The sequence below is a fragment of the Papaver somniferum genome, chromosome 1 (genome assembly GCF_003573695.1).
Source record: "Papaver somniferum cultivar HN1 chromosome 1, ASM357369v1, whole genome shotgun sequence".
In the NCBI taxonomy this organism is placed as follows: Eukaryota; Viridiplantae; Streptophyta; class Magnoliopsida; order Ranunculales; family Papaveraceae; genus Papaver; species Papaver somniferum.
In genome coordinates this window covers 18,167,063-18,184,370 of record NC_039358.1, presented here as the reverse complement: position 1 = coordinate 18,184,370, position 17,308 = coordinate 18,167,063, and positions in this window count along the sequence as shown.

Sequence of the window (17,308 nt, the reverse complement as noted above, 5' to 3'; positions counted from 1 at the left end):
ATACAATCTTTCGTCTACACGAACTCACAGAAATTACTCTCAATTGAGCAAAATTCAATCATTCAGAGCATTTTCACGTTGAATTCACAACACACCTACAATCTCAGATCACCATTGATCTCACGCATTTCTCAGCTTCCCTCCTACAGATCAACCCATCCTCTCTTGTGACCGAATTGACTCTGGAACGGCCATTATTCTTTGTTTAGGCCGGGATCTTACAGATTGATCTCTCGAACTTAAAGCACTCCCTTCTTGCAGTGCATGTGTGTGAGGTTCAACATTTTGCTCGGTTCAAGGAGTCTCCACACGGTCGACTCTTCAATTCCGTAAAAACCAACAAATCGTTTTTCACCATCCACACAAGGAAATCTTATGTTCTACACAAGACACATTCGAAGAAAAAACGATTTGATTCACTCGAATCGGTTCATGAACTATATATCCACAGTTTGCAATTTGCATTCCTTAGTTTATATAAGAATAAGTTCACAAACATCATTTTTAGATATAACCTACTCAAGTTCGTGGAATGGGTTCGCGGACTTAAGTTCCCGGACGGAGTTCACAAACTCCAGCAGAATTTCTCGGGTCGAGAACTTCCGCCAGTTCGCGGACTGGGTTCACAGACTGATTTCGCGGACTTGGCTCACGCTACTATTCCGGTTTTCTTGATCAACAAAGTTCGAAAACTTCGTTTCAAGGAATAAGGACTTATACATATATGTGTTTCCACAAAAATGCTTATATCCTCCAATTTTTATATAATCTAAACTCTTATTTCAATCATTTAAACATTCTTAGAGGACGTTGATATTCTATAGTTGTTATTCACAAACTATTTTTCGTCAAAGTAAGCAATTTTCAAAGTGACTGAAACTTGTCATGACTTTCGTCACTAGGTAAAGATGAACTAGGCTAAAGCGAAAGCTTACTAACACATATTTCGAGAAATAGATAGGCGAGATAAACTCGGCTCGAAATAACAAATGTGTATAATCTAAGTCTATATAGCAAAACGACTTTTGTCTCAATATAGGAGATAAATAGACTTTTGAGTGATAGATAAGTTCAAGTCTCCGCATACCTATTAGTCGATGAAGATCCACCGGTTCCTTGAGTAGTCCTTCGTCTTGTATAATGATTTCTATGGAGTTCTTGATCTCAACTACACTTTCTATCCTAGTTCGAGTCATTAGCTATAGTAGACTAGAAATCAAGACTTATAGTTTTGATCAATAACATTGACAAACATGCTTGAGATAGCAACGCATGCGAGTTCGACCGAGCAATGCTCTAACAATGTCCCCCTTTGTCAATTTTAGTGGCAAAACTATTAATACACATGGAATACAAAAAATAAATAAATTAACTTTTGTAGCTCCTATTCCACATGCCTAATTTTCAACATTACTTGAAATTTTCGTCACTTCCAAGTACTCCAATGATCCCAAAGGTTGTAAGTTCAACATCATTGTTGTTGAAAATCCATATCTATAACAACGAGAAAACAAGAGTTCTCAATCATTGTTATACAGTGTCGTAGTATCATTACACAGCGTCAAAGTTCAATTGTATCACAACTTCAACAACAATACTATGGTGATATGTATCACTCCCCCTTAGTCAATACTCCATCTCACATGGAAACCACTCCCCCTTACATAATGATCCAAAAACCATATGTATTTGTAGTGTGAACTACATATTAATTCTCCCCCTTTTTGTCAATAAAATTGGCAAAGGTACAAGTACGGGATCCTAATGAAATTTCCGAAAGAGACATTTCATGACCAAAAGAAAGAAACACATATCATCTTATTTAGATGCAATCATAAAGCCGAGGCTAAATGCATTCATCGAGGAGTTTATAAAGATACAAGATCACCCCTATAATATTCCACAGTCGCACTCCCCACAAAGATTTGGCAATTAAGCGCAAGTTCAATTAAGAACTCTCCCCTATAATATGTCATTCCCGAAGGAACAACAAGAGCGACCTTAATTTCGAAAGAAAAGAAGGATTTATTTGGACATAACAAATCACATACAAGTATGAATTTGAATCCAAAGTACTCAATTAAATTAACCACAAGAGAACCCATGATTAATTTAATCGAAAATGCTCAACATAAGTGAACTTATGGAGACTCAAAATATACAATTAGATTAATCACAAAAGTCATCAATTTAATTGGTCATGCTCGACATAAGAAAACTTACGGAGCAACAACTAAATAACCAAACAAGATGATTAATTTGGTTGAATATGCTCGACATAAAGTATCTCGCGGAACAACAACTAAGCTAATCATAAAAATAATCAACTTGTCCGCTTAGTGCTCAACATAAGACACTTTACGGAGCCTCACAATAATACATAAAAATATGGATCAGGGAAGATCAATACTTCGGAATACACAAGGATTCATTCTATTTTCCATCACTATTCCCATAACGACATTCAATAGACATAATCCTTGCAAACAAAAGATTTTAACCTATCTTCCATCAAAAATTGACATAATAGGCTTAAACTTTGTATTTGTCAAAAGTCTATTCATTCTTCTATCAATACATGCATATCGACATGCGAAAGACATTACTTTTGACAAGGTATGGGACAATCATAGTTCACGGACGCAAACACACATATCCCATAACAATATTGCAATATATAAAACCATAAAGATTAATACTGCAAAAATCATCTTCCAAACAAATTTAGAATTTAAACCAATAAATCTTAAAACATGAAGATGAAAACGTTGGACATAGCTATGTGTAATCACAATAATGGCTATTCCAAACTCTAGTTATTCTTCTAACAAAACAAGAAAAATAGAAGATTTAATAGGCAATAAGACCTTTGAAGAATTCTTTATCGTCCCCGAACTCCTTGTCGTCAACAACCATTAGGACATAAGGTTCATTAAGGTAGGAGTTTATATCAATAAACTTTCTTGGCTGATGATGTCGAACCAAGGCCTTCTGAATCTCATGAGTCTTATACACAAAAGCCTTTATTTGTTGAATCTCCTTTCGCATCTCCATCGACACTTCAAGAACATCAGAAAACTTCTGAGAGTTTGAAGGAACGACTCTTGGCTTCCTCACATTCCTTCTTTTTCTTTTCAAGGTAGGAGATAACGAAGATTTCTCTTTTTCCTTCATGATTGATAGCTTAACAATCACATTAACATCTTTTCCATCAGAAGACATCATGCTTGGAATATCCATAACGTATGGGTTTGTGAGAGGAAATCACAAATTGAACTCAACAAGTAGTCTTGAGATAAAAAGAGGTTTTGAGGAAGGAAAAAGGAATGTAGGGTTTTGAAACCTTTAAACAGGTTTGTACACGTCCAACTCACAACCCTATAAAGAGTAGAATTGTCGATAATAACCCTCCTTTGTTGATAGACAGGGAAGAACAAAAACTAAGAAAAGGAGAGAAAAAAAACTTTTCCTAAAGCCTGAGAGGTACAAAATCATTGTCTCTTTTGATCAGGCACATGAGACAAGATTTCCAAAACAACACAATCAAGTTGCGTTGTGGTGAACAACAATTTGTCCACCATTTTCCTCTTGAGAGGAATCCACATACCTTTGTCTATCAAAACGACTCGACCATACTTTCTTCTCTAATGGTCTTGGTTTATCCTTCGAAACTAACTTCTTAGACGAAGATAAAATCTTACATACCTCAGCGGTTTTCCGAGCAAGTTTAAGCTTATTTGCTGATTGATTTGCTCTTCGTTGAAGTTTGTTGACGTGCCTCAATTGGTGTTTGTACTTGTAACACCTTGAAAGTTCATGACCCTTTAGAGAACAATACGAGCACGTCAAACTAGGATGAAAGTCAGGCTTCTGAGATGTGCACACAGCTAGACACATGGTGGAACCTGCAACATTATAAATAGAGTTTCCAAAGAATTTGTCAATTTTTTCTTCCAGATTAGTTGGGTTTTCTTTTAAAAGAATATCGAGATTGATATATGTATTGCTACAGTTATCAAAATCAATATTTTCACCAATAAGTGAAACACTTGATTTCTCTTCTTCATTAGAATCATAGTTGTCAGACATTTCATCAAGAGTTGCAGCAAGACCTTTGTTCCCGGTGTATTTTCTACGATTTGGGCACTCGTTTGCAGAATGACCAAATCCCTTACACTTAAAGCACTGAGGCATATCCTCGTCATCAGTTTCATTTGTTTCCCTGTTCTTATGAGGAATACGATTATGAGGTTTGATTAATGTTTTAGGCTTATCTCTGGAGAACCGTTTACTTCTCTTCAACCGAAGGTCCCTAAACTGTCTTGTGATCATCGAGACCGACTTGTCAAGATATTCATCTGATGAATCAGTCTCAGAGTGATCATCTTCAGAGATATACACTTTTTTACTTTTATCAAGTAATTTCGTGTCCTTTAGTGTTTTGAACACAACATCCTTAGATTTGGATGAGTGCTTGTGATCAAAGATCTTAAGCTTCCCAACCAGCATATTTCTGGAGAGATTATCAAGGTTATTTCCCTCAACGATGGCATGCTTCTTAGAGTCGTATACTAGATGGCAGCGATCTGAGAATTTTCATCACAATGTCCTTTTTCAGGAATAGTCTTACCAAATGCAAAAGATGCATTAACAATTTCAGACACTCTGTGATTAAACTCATCAAATGTATCTTCATCTGCCATACGAAGGTTTTCCCAATCGGAATTAAGGTTTTGAAGCCTAGCTTCCTTTTTACTGGAGTTACCTTCGAATACAGTTTCTAAGATATCCCACGCATCTTTAGACCTCGTGCAATTTGACACATGGTGCTGAAGATTTGTGGTAATGGCATGTATAATGGCATTCAAACCGTAGGAATTTTCCTTTGCAGCATTTATCTCGGCAGGGGTATATTCACCAATATCCTTGGGAACGTTTACATCTCCAACTGCCACGACGGGAGCATTATAGCCATTAACAACATATACCCATGATTGAAAATCACGTGCTTGAAGAAAATTTCGCATAGCAATTTTCCACCATAAGTAATTAGAGCCTTCGAAGACTGGTGGTACGTTAATTGAGATAGCACCTCTGTCCATAGAGTCAGATCGATACAAACACAGACTTGTAAGGTCTTGAACGTGTTTGCCTGCTCTGGTATCAATTGAAAAAACGGGGGTACAACAACCACACCCAATATTTCGCTTAGCAATCTGTATGGACAAACTCCAATATACTTTCTAGAGAATCAACTAGACAGTCAGACTCAATCTAGATAAAAAGTATATCAAAGAGTTTATATCTCAATCTCTCGATTTGATATATACTCAAGCAAATAGAAATCTGCGAGTCTTTATCAAATACTAGATAGATAACTTGGATGGTACCAAAGACCAATATCCAAGTGTCAATCAATTTAAATCAACAACCAAAAGGTCGGATATTCTAATTGATTGAACAACGCACAACCTGTGATATTTCAATTATATAACAAAATATAATGCGAAAAAGAAATAACACAGACACCGGAATTTCGTTAACGAGGAAACCGCAAATGTGGAAAAACCCCGGGACCTAGTCCAGTTTGAACACACACTGTATTAAGCCGCTACAGACACTAGCCTACTCCAAATTAACTTCGGTCTGGACTGTAGTGGAACCCCAATCAATTTCACATTTATCCAAGGTACAGTTGCGCTCCTTACGTATTTGATTCCATCAAGATACTATGCACTTGATTCCCTTAGCTGATCTCACCCACAACTAAGATTTGCTACGACCCAAAGTCGGAGACTTTAATAAACAAATTTGTATCACACAAAAATTTTTACGGTAATAGATAAATCCGTCTCCCACGAATATACCTACGAGTTTTATTCCGTCTTTTGATAAATCAAGGTGAACAGGAACCAATTGATAACCCGGACTTATATTCCCGAAGAACAGCTTAGTATTATCAATCACCTCACAATAATCTTAATCGATGCAGCGAAAAAATATATTGCGGAATCACAAACAATGAGACGAAGTGTTTGTGATTACTTTTATATCTTGCCTATCCGAGATATCAATCTCAAGCCAATTATTACAATTGTACTCGTACGATATAAACAGCAAGATCAGGTCACACAACTACAAGAAAGTAGTATCGGTCTGGCTTCACAATCCCAATGAAGTTTTTAAGTCGTTAACCTGGTTTAGAAGAAGAAACCAAAGGTTAAAGGAGAATCGACTCTAGCTTAGCACAACTAGTATCGCACAGAAGGTGTGGGGATTAGGTTTCCCAGTTGCTAGAGTTCTCCCTTATATAGTCTTTCAAATCAGGGTTTGAAATCAATGTTAGCTTGGTAACGAAGCATTCAATATTCACCGTTAGATGAAAACCTGATTAGATTCAATCTATTATCTTTCAACCGTTAGATCAAAAATTAGCTTGTTACACACAAATGAAATGCACGTTTCTAGGCTTGTGTAACTGTACCCAAACTTGTACATTTGTTGGTTCAATAATAGTCAACCAAATGGTTAGCCATATGATCACTTTCATATCAACCATATTCTTCTTCACCATAACTAGTTCAAGTGACTCAAATGAACTAGTTAGAGAGTTGTTCATTTGCAAGGAAATCTTATGTACTACACAAGACACAATCGAAGAAAAAACGATTTGATTCACTCGAATTAGTTCATGAACTATATAGCGACGGTTTGCAATTTTCATTCCTTAGTTTATATAATAATAAGTTCACAAACATCGTTTTTAGATATAACCTACTCAAGTTCGCGGACTGGGTTCGCGGACTTAAGTTCCCCGACGGAGTTCACAAACTCCAGCAGAATTTCTCGGGTCGAGAACTTCCACCAGTTCGCGGACTTAGCTCACGCCACTATTCCGGTTCTCTTGATCAACAAAGTTCGCAAACTTTGGTTCAAGGAATAAGGACTTATACATATATGTGTTTCCACAACATTGCTTATATCCTCCAATGGTTATATAATCTAAACTCTCATTTCAATCATTGAAACATTCTTAGAGGGCGTTGATATTCTATAGTTGTTATTCACAAACTATTTTTCGTCAAAGTAAGCAATTTTCAAAGTGATTGAAACTTGTCATGACTTTCGTCACTAGGTAAAGATGAACTTGGCTAAAGCGAAAACTTACCAACACATATTTCGATAAATAGATAGGCGAGATAAACTTGGCACGAAATAGCAAATGTGTATAATCTAAGTCTATATAGAAAAACTACTTTTGTCTCAAGATAAGAGATAAATAGACTTTTGAGTGATAGATAAGTTCAATTCTCCACATACCTTTTATTCGATAAAGATCCACCGGTTCCTTGAGTAGTCCTTCGTCTTGTATGATGATTGCCATGGAGTTCTTGAGATCAACTACACTTTCTATCCTAGTCCGAGACCTTAGCTATAGTAGACTAGAAATCAAGACTTATAGTTTTGATCACTAATATTGACAAACATGCTTGAGATAGCAACGCATGTGAGTTCGACCGAGCAATGCTCTAACAATACTTTACTCTAGATTTAGTCTGACTGTCTAGTTGATTCTCTAGAAAGTATATTGGATTAAGTCGTCTCAGATTGCCAAATAAATTGTTGGGTGTGGTTGTTAGACCCCCGCATTTTCAATTGGTATCAGAGCAGGCAAACACATTAAAGACCTTATAAGTTTGTGCTTGTAGCGATCTGATATGGACAAAAGTGATATCTCAATAAATGAACTACCGGATCCAGGGATTAAGGAGTTCTCTTCCATGACTGATTAAATAAAATCTGTAGAAGAAATTCTATCTAAACCTCCACCAGGTTTAAAATCTCTTGAAGTGTTTTCAGGGCTTGAAAATAAACTTGAAAGCTTATCTCTTGATGTTGATTTATACCTCCAGAAAGAACAAGAATCTCTTGACAAGCTAAATCAAGTTATGATAAATAATACTCATGTCGAGGTTGATATTGATTTACTAATTAGTTAGAGCAATGCTACTCCACTGTGTAATACACTTGGTTATAGTAAACTAAACGCATTACAAGAGGAGTTTAAATCTCAGTCATATGACGGTATCACCTCAAAGCATGAAACGGTTCATTGGTCAATTCCTGATACACTATGTCATGATAATTGTTTTGTTTACTGTTGTAAACATGTCAGGATGTCTCCTTACACCAAAAGAGTTTCCCTGCGTAGTACTAAACATTATCTGCAGACACGGTTTTTATTAAGTTTTAAAATGAGACACCAGGGATTCAAACTTTTGTGTATCTCTCTAAAGTCTTTTGCAAAACTTGTAACAACAGATTCTTGGATGTTTCTCAACTTTGTTGAATGCAAAAGTTGTTGGAAAGAAATTCTTTCGTGGTTCCATGGTGAGCAAGACATTGTTCACCTTAACACAACTTGATTTTTTTGTAAGTGCATCCTCACCAAGGAATGCCCTGTTATGTATACGGTGAGGGAAGCACGAGAATTGGGGCACACAGATTATGTTCGATAAGGCTGTAGAATTCGATTGGATTCTTCTAAAAAATGTATGTCTATAAACTTGAGCAATATTTGTGTTTTTATTTGCTTAGAGTACTTAAAATGATCCATCTACCTTGCTTATCGTTCATTTCTACCTAACTTGATCTGTGTTTAAGGTTCTTATATGTTTAGGTTTGAAAATAGTAGTTCGGGATGTTTGGACTTCATGGTACACATAAAAAGTATGCATACCATCATTTAAAATCAAAACCAGGGATTTTAGTACGCATACCCGTTTGCATGCTGCCCCAGGTCATGAAAATTCGTTTGCAAACCCGTATGCATACTTGCCTGTAGACGTCGATATTCGGTAAACTTGTTGTGGACGTATCTTCTTCGTCCAAACTCGGAATGACCTAATTCTTTTTGCATTCTCTTTCTCTTGAGTTCTCTTAAAAATGGAGATGAGAAACCTAAAATTGGTAGGAGTTAAGATTGGTATTTGTCCTGTCTCTTGTTTTTGAGTGTTTTGCTCCATTTCGTCGCACTTTTTCCACTTCTCTTGGACTTGGGCACTTGGATTCTTGGAGTAATACTCTTCTAAGATAATTTGTATCTGTTACAAGAATATTATTGGTGAATCACAAAGAAGGAAGTTCAAGAATGAGCCGTAGTACGCATTTGCTATGGGATTCTTGAATGTTCACAACCATCCTTTGTGAACTATGGTGCATGGTCGTTAATGACTTTGTATGGTCTTCTTTGTTAAGAAAATCTTTTTATACGCCTTTGGTAGCTATTCTTGGTGTAAATCTGTGCGAAAAAGATTGACTCTACCCTCTAAGGACAAATCATCTTGTATGTGCATTACGAGTTTGTCTTATGTCTAGGGAACTTCTTAATGAGAATTTATTCTTGTGTTTTTAAGAAGGATTACTAGGGTTTGGAATAGACATTATTGTGAGTACACATAGCTATGTCCAACGTTTTCATATTCATGTTTTTATATTTATTTATTTAAATTCTAAGTTTTTCGAAGATGATTTTTTCAATTTTAATCTTTATGATTTTATACATTGCAAATTGTTATGGGATATATTGTTTACGTCCGTGAACCTGTGACTGTCCCATACTTGTTCAAAAGTTATCTCTATTATGTCGTGTAGATGGTGGATTTTCGACAAAGGCTAAAATCGTAAACTCATAATTATTCGAAGCTCTGATTCAGCAATCAGACGTGAGTATCGAGACACGGGTCTCTCATCGAATTCTCAACGGAGAGTACTTTCTCTCAGAGTACATGTAGATATGTAGTCTCACGACTGGACAATGGCATATCTCATGAATACTGAATACTTTCAGTGATTATTTCTATATAGTATCACAAGATGGACGGCTCTAAGACAGCTTGCTCTGCTAGTATAGAGCGATAACGTCTTCAGGAACAAACAACGAGTTTACCCTGACTATATAAAGGATATGACTTACCGACAAGCTCATATCGGGATAATTAATGCTCCTAGACAGCTTGCTCTGCTAGTATAGAGCCACAAAGTTAATTATTCCTAATTAAGATTAATTCTGCCGTGACATTCACTACCGAATTCCCAGAATAATCTATTATTGCTCCTATTCCATGGTCGAATCCACGACTGGTCCCATGGAATGACAATAACAATTGCTCCTATTCCATGGTCGAATCCACGACTGGTCCCATGGAATGGCAATAAACAATTATTCTGATTCTATGATCGAATCCACGGCTTGATCTCATAGAATATCAATAACTATATTATCTCATTACTCCAATTTCATGATTGAATCCACAACTGGTCTCATAAATGGTAATAGATACATCTTAATTACTCTGATTCTATGGTCGAATCTACGATCCCATGGAATGGTAATGCTCACTTTACTATTCTGAATTCGTAGTTGAATCCTCAGCTGATCTTATGAATTAATAATAAACATCTTATTACTCAGTTTTGTGAATTATTCTCTACCGAATTCCACAATTAGTAATAAATAATCAACAACTGGGCGAATGAGATACCTCTAAGTAAGCCCCGATTCAAATGGTGAAGGTGTATTCAACGACGATACACTAACAGTCACCGTACGAACGAGTATTTCAAAAATACAACAAAACGATGAACCTATGTAAAATAGAGAAGAAAATAATAAATAATTAAAAATATTGACCAGGGTGCTGGGAGCACGGACACACGACCGACCGACCGTGTCGTGGTCAATCCCACGCCAGTTTTATATTTTTAATGCATTTTTATTATTTTCCATGATTTGATGAAAATTCTCTCATTTTATCAAATCTCCTTCGTCTCGAGGAAACTCCTCGGTTTCATGGTACTTCCATAAATCCATAAAAATAATATAAAATTAAGGAAAGGAGTGTGGGGCGCGACCGTTGGCCAACCGGCCATGCCTTGGTCCCAACCGTCCCCACACCCCACGGTTCCTTATTATTTTATTATTATTATTTCTCTAATTTCATGAAAAAACTCCTTGATTTCATGGTAATTTTGCACAAATCATCAAATAATAATAAAATAAAATAAATTATGAAAACTTGTGGGACCGGGCCTTGGCCGGACGGCCATGCCCTATCCGGTCCCACACGCCCCTTTGTTTTATTATTTTATTATTAGTTTTCCTTGAATTCATCAAATTCCTTGATTTCATGGTATTTCTCTCAAATTAGGAAAAATTCCCTCAAATCATCAAAAATACCTAAAAATTATTAAAAAAATTATGAAAACTCGTGGGACCGGGACCAAGCCGACCGACCATGCCTTCCATGGTCCCACACGCCCTTGTTTTTATTATTTTAATATTTTTTGCTTCCTTGAACTCATGAAAACTCCTTCAATTCATGGAAACTCCCTAAATTCATCAAATTTCTCAAAATTCATGAATTTTTCATAAAATCATCAAAATATTATAAAATTAAGGAAAAGGCACCACGGGACCGTGGTCACGACCGTCCGACCATTCCTTGACCACGGCGGTCCCACGCCTCCTCATTCCTTATTTTATAATTATTTTTCATCATCTCATTGTGTTTTCCTCAGTTTCGTCGAAACCTTAATTTTGGCATATTTTCTCGAATGGATGCTCAATTGCACTCCAAAAAATATCAACATTCTCAGGACTGAGACGCGGACGCCTTGGGGATAGGAGCACGCTATCTTGACCGACCAAGATTGGCTCTTTGACTCATGGAAGCCGGTCCCATCAATTTTCACAGTTTTGACCTAATTTGCACAATTGCTCGTATTAGGTCCAATATTCTTCCAAACACTTTGGATTTTCATGAAGTGATCGTCAGGCGGTCACATGACAACCTAGGGCCGGTTTCATGACTCCATGGTCGGTCCCTCGCCTCGTCATAATTAATTAGGTTTTCTCACCTAAGGCTCAGACGAGCATTTTCGAATAAATGATTAAACCAGCATTTAATCATTCTTTCATCAACAAATCGTCAACTCTTCAGGAGTTCTTTGTATTTGCTCACGTGAGCATATGGAAACTACATGGTTGATCCACGTTCCCATGTAGTCGCTCCCTTCTTCATCCCATGGTTAAGCTTATGACGAACCATGAATTGATCATCAATTGATCAAATTAGGGTTTCTGAATCCAAGGATCATCATTCCAGATTCCAACCTTAATAATTTTACGACGGCCTCATGGTCATTAATTTTATTAATTATACTCGGTTCAACGACCAGTATTCTAATTAATATTTTGGGTGCGCTGCCAATAATCCATCAGATGAGCAACACATGCTCAGACGATCAAATATTCAACAATTCATCACATGAGCAACAGTTGCTCAGATGATAAATATTTTCTCAAACCAAGGAATATTGGTTCAACAATCAATATTCAACGATTCATCGAATGAACAATACTTGCTCACTTCATCGTAAGAACTATACCTCTGTCTCATGACATGTTCAATTCATGAGTTTCAGAACATCATGTTCAACTCAGCAACTACATGGAATCATCGTCCCATCAAACCACGAAGTCATCAATTGACTGACATACCACAAGACGTCAATCGTGTCATTTTGGGGGGATATCACTTAGGGTTTTGGTCTGGCGGTCTACGGCACGTGTGTTCAAAACACACGATGGAATATGAGCAAGTCGTGCAATCAGTTGAAGGAATTCATGAGATAGTGGGTGGAAAATCGACCAAGTCTCCACACGTTGAGCAACTAGTTTCAAACACGATCTCCACTTCCCCACTCCTTGATTCCATCAACTGTCACACTTCATGGGGTCATGGTGTCTAAAATTCCAGCAATATAAATAAGTCTCTGAAGAATGATTGAATCATCAACATCATCAGTATCATCAATCTCACGTCAAACTGACAACACGAGATCAGCAACTCATCAATTGAGCAACTACTCTCAATTGAGTAATTTCAATCACTCAGAGCTTATCGTATTCAGAATTCACACACCCACAATCTTTGATTACCATTGATTCCACACATTTCTCAGCTTTCCTCCTACAGATCAAACCATCCTCTCTTGTGACCGAATTTACTCTGGAATGGTCATTGTTTTGATTTAGGCCGGAGTACTACAGATTGATCTCTCGAATCTAAAGCACCCCCTTTGCAGCGGTGCATCTGTGTGAGGTTTAACATTTCGCTCGGTTCGAGGAGTCTCCTCCGTACGGTCGTCTCCTCAATTCCTTAAAAACCAGAAAATCGTTTTTCCCCATCTACAGATTGGCGACCACAGTGAGAGATCATTCTCTCGGTTGCAATCTCACAATTTCATAAGATGGTTGATCTCAGGTCGGGTTCAGTTACGAATTCTAATACAAACCGTGCTAGCACTAGCAACAACAACAATCAGAATATCCCGGAGACAATTCCGACCTCCAACACTAATGGGGGTAACATTACGCATCCTCACGTCGAAGGTCATCCACTGTCCGGACGACACCCTGAAGAATTCAGAGGAGATCCACCACCTAACATTGCTGATCTTATCGAAGCCCAAGAGGCTCTTGCAAACAATCATACTGACATGGCTGCTACACAGAAGGAGCTTTGTAATTATCTCAAAACTCTTACTGACAAGATGTCAGAGAAAACTAATGAGAAGGGAAAGGAGGAGGAGAAATCCTCAGACGACAAACCTGAAGTAATTCCAATCCATACAGTGGAAGACGACGAAGTCCGCAAAACTGCTACAGATAACTCATCAGCGAAGAGATCATCGAACTTCATTACTCGCGAGGATCTGGAGCACCTCTTGGAGAACCGTGGAAAAGACAAGACATCGCATGACCATCTTCACCAACCTCCTTATCCTGCCGCTACGCAGAGGATTCCACTCCCCAAAGGTTACGTTTCTCCAACCTTCACCTTGTATGATGGAACTGGCAATGCTCGGGAACATGTCTCTCGTTTTCTCGAAGCCCTGGGAGAACATGAACATAATCATATCGTTTGTCTCAAGGAATTCTCAAAATCTCTGAAAGGATGAGCATACACCTGGTATAACAACATCGCACCAGGGACTATCAACAATTGGGGAGAAATGGTTAATGCATTTTACATGAAATACTTCTTCGTGTCAGAACAAGTCACCCTCTCCGACCTTGGAAGGATGTTTCATAGTGTCGGTGAAAATCCCAATGATTATGTGAAAAGGTTCAGAGTCCAAGCTCTGGATTGTCATGACCCAAACATCACGGAGAAACAACTGGTGGACTTGTGCATCAATGGCATGCTCCCGGTCTACAGGGCCTTGCTAGAGAACCTTCGATTCCAGACTTTCTCAGAGCTTCACGAAGCTGCGAAGAGGTCGGCAACCACTGCACCCGCTCTTTTGGAAAGAGAAAAGTCTACAAAGACTGGGGATTCAAAAGACACTCGATGAAGCAGGCGTTTGATCAACAAGCAGTACAACCTACAACCTTCAACAAATGCTGTCGCGGAAGGGAGTAAGCGAAAATCAGAACCACAACACAAGCATACTTCCTCCACCCCTTCAAAGGCACACAAGAAGGAGAATTCTAAAATCCCTCCTCAGCATACGGAAGATCCAGAAGCACCTGATTTTCCCTATTCAATGGAAGAAGTTAATGAACTACTCGATGCCTGGATTCAAGATGGTGCAATTAAATTTCCTTATGTCAAGAAGGAACCAACTGAAGAGGCCATGGAAAATCCTCGGTATTGCCGTTTCCATAGATACGTCAGCCATCCCACAAGTGATTGCAAAATTTTGAAGCGCATATTCAAGGAAAAGGTCGAATCAGGAGAGCTCAACCTAGGGACTGAGGGAGTACACAAAAACCCCCTCCCAGTCAGAACTTTTACCATCTCTGAACCTCATGTCAAGGAAGCGGTTCAATATATGATCGAACATGTCTGCGATTTGTTATATCTTTCGAAAGCTCAAAGGAAAGACATGTTTGCTGCACTGAACCACATCGTGTCCGGAAAACGTCTGCTGATCCAAGAAACCGCCACCGAATCTTCAGCCACCGATAAAGAAATATATGACTAGGGACTTCTCACCACAATGCACATTAAAGGAAATGAGTTCAAAAGGGCGTTCGTCGATGTTGGTACCGCTGTCAACATCATCCCTTTGAAAACTCTCAGAGTTGCCGGTATTATTCGACAGGAAGCCACCCACGCTCCCATAGAAATTAGGGACCACGAAGGAATCTCCAAAGACGCATATGGCTTCATCACTCTCAAAGTTACGGAAAGATTGATCTCCTCTGAGGCCAAGTTTTTCATAATCCGGGAAGACCCTGGGTACGACATAGTTCTTGGAAGAACTTGGATTCATGCCAGAAGGATGACGATGCCTTCAACACATCCTACCATCGACAAGGATTCCGAGTAGGAAGACGAAGCAGAGGAAACACCACCGTTTGAGCATCTGGAAGAAATAAAAACTCTGATGGGGCTTACGCAAGAACTTGGAGAAAATACGCACACCTTTGTCAGAAGGTTCCGAGCTCAGGAAAGTATTATTCCTCCTCTTGCTCCAATATTACAAATGTTCAAATACGCTACTATGGTCCAGGGACTTCTCCCCATGAACAATTTAGCAGTCATCAAAAGCTACGAGTGGGTAACTTCACCTCAGCAATATTACACTCAATGGTTGGGTTCAGAACTTCTTCAAATCGGTCACTCCATCGAGAGGTTTATTGCTGAAGACTTAGCTAAGCATGATCAACACTATGCTGGATACTCTCTTCCGCGCGAGTGTCCTTATGGGCCACAATCGTGGAATTCCATCAAACAGGGAATTCCGAATCAACGGAAGATATTCAAGGCACGATCGACCAAGCCTAACAAGTTTCATGAAGGGGACCTGGTTCTCAAAGAAGTTCAGCACGGTCTTCATTCTACAAGGAACTCTAATTGGGAAGGACCATTCATGGTCGCCGAGTCCGTGGCCGGAGGATACTACAAATTGACCAACACATATGGCAGAACCCTACCAGTAATTCACGAAAATTGGCTCAAGGCGTTTATATGAAATTATTGGACATTTAAGGTATTGGGCGTTTGAAGCACTCATGGCGTTGGGATTTAACATTTAGGATTTTCTTTCATTTGTATTTCAATTCCTCCAAAACATTTGCAATACTTGCAATTAGTATTTGAATTCAGCAATTTATCAAAATTCAGTTCATATTTCGTAAAAGAAAATCTCTATCAAATCTACAAGAAAATCCTTAACCATCAGTCAATCCAAAACCATCTAAATATCAAAACCCAAGTATAAACCTCACATCTCTCAGAAGTTCAGAAGTTCAAGAGATCGGCAAGAAAAGGCTTTCGCTCATCAGCATCCTTCAAGATTTGCAAAGCCTCCCTCTCCTTTTTCAACTCCTCGGTCAGCTTGGCAATCTTTTCCTCCTTCTCCTTCACAGCATCATTGGGAAAGGGTATGTTCTTCTCACATGAATCCTTGATAACGTTTATTTGCTTACGAAGCCATTTCACGTTGAGCCCAAGTATTTCTGAATTCTCCAAGTTAAACTCCCAATCAAAGAGTATATTTGGAGTCATGGTATTCCTGGGTCTCGTATGCATATCACTCACGACACGTAAGATAATGCCTACTTGCATGGTTAAATCATAAGCACGCCCAGGGTTCCTGTCAACGGTCATGTGGCCAAACTTCTTCCATATCGTCTCGTACAAGCGTGCATATCCAATGGGAACGCTGAATCCACCGACCAGTTCATGATACGGGAGTGAAGTGTTAAAGGGAGGATCGAAAGCAACCCCTACGGTTGGATATTCATACACTATTATACGGTTCTCAATCACTGGAGAGGCTTCCACGACCAAAGCAACAGTTCCTTCGGTATTCTCCGCTGCTATCTCGGTTTTTTCTATCACTGCGGAAACAACCATCTGGTTTTCCATAACATCAGCAGCGACCTTCTCATGGCCTCGAAGTGCAGGGATGACTTTCTCTTCATCAATAACTTCGGAAGGGTTAGAGTTGTCATCATTGGCTCCAGTATCCTCAACTTCGGTATTTATCACCTAATACGAAGATTACATGAGGTTAGAGTCACGAAACCAAAGGATATTATGAAACACAGTATACTAGCAAGGAAATATCATCAAAGTTCATCATACTACATTCAAGGCACGAGCGAATAACATGAAAGTCATGAAAACACATTTTACGATGAGTCCGTCTGAAGAAACTGAACTCTGCCCTGTACTAAGAGACGAACTGGGAGCAATCTACAAGGAATATGAAAAATGGGTCATATGCC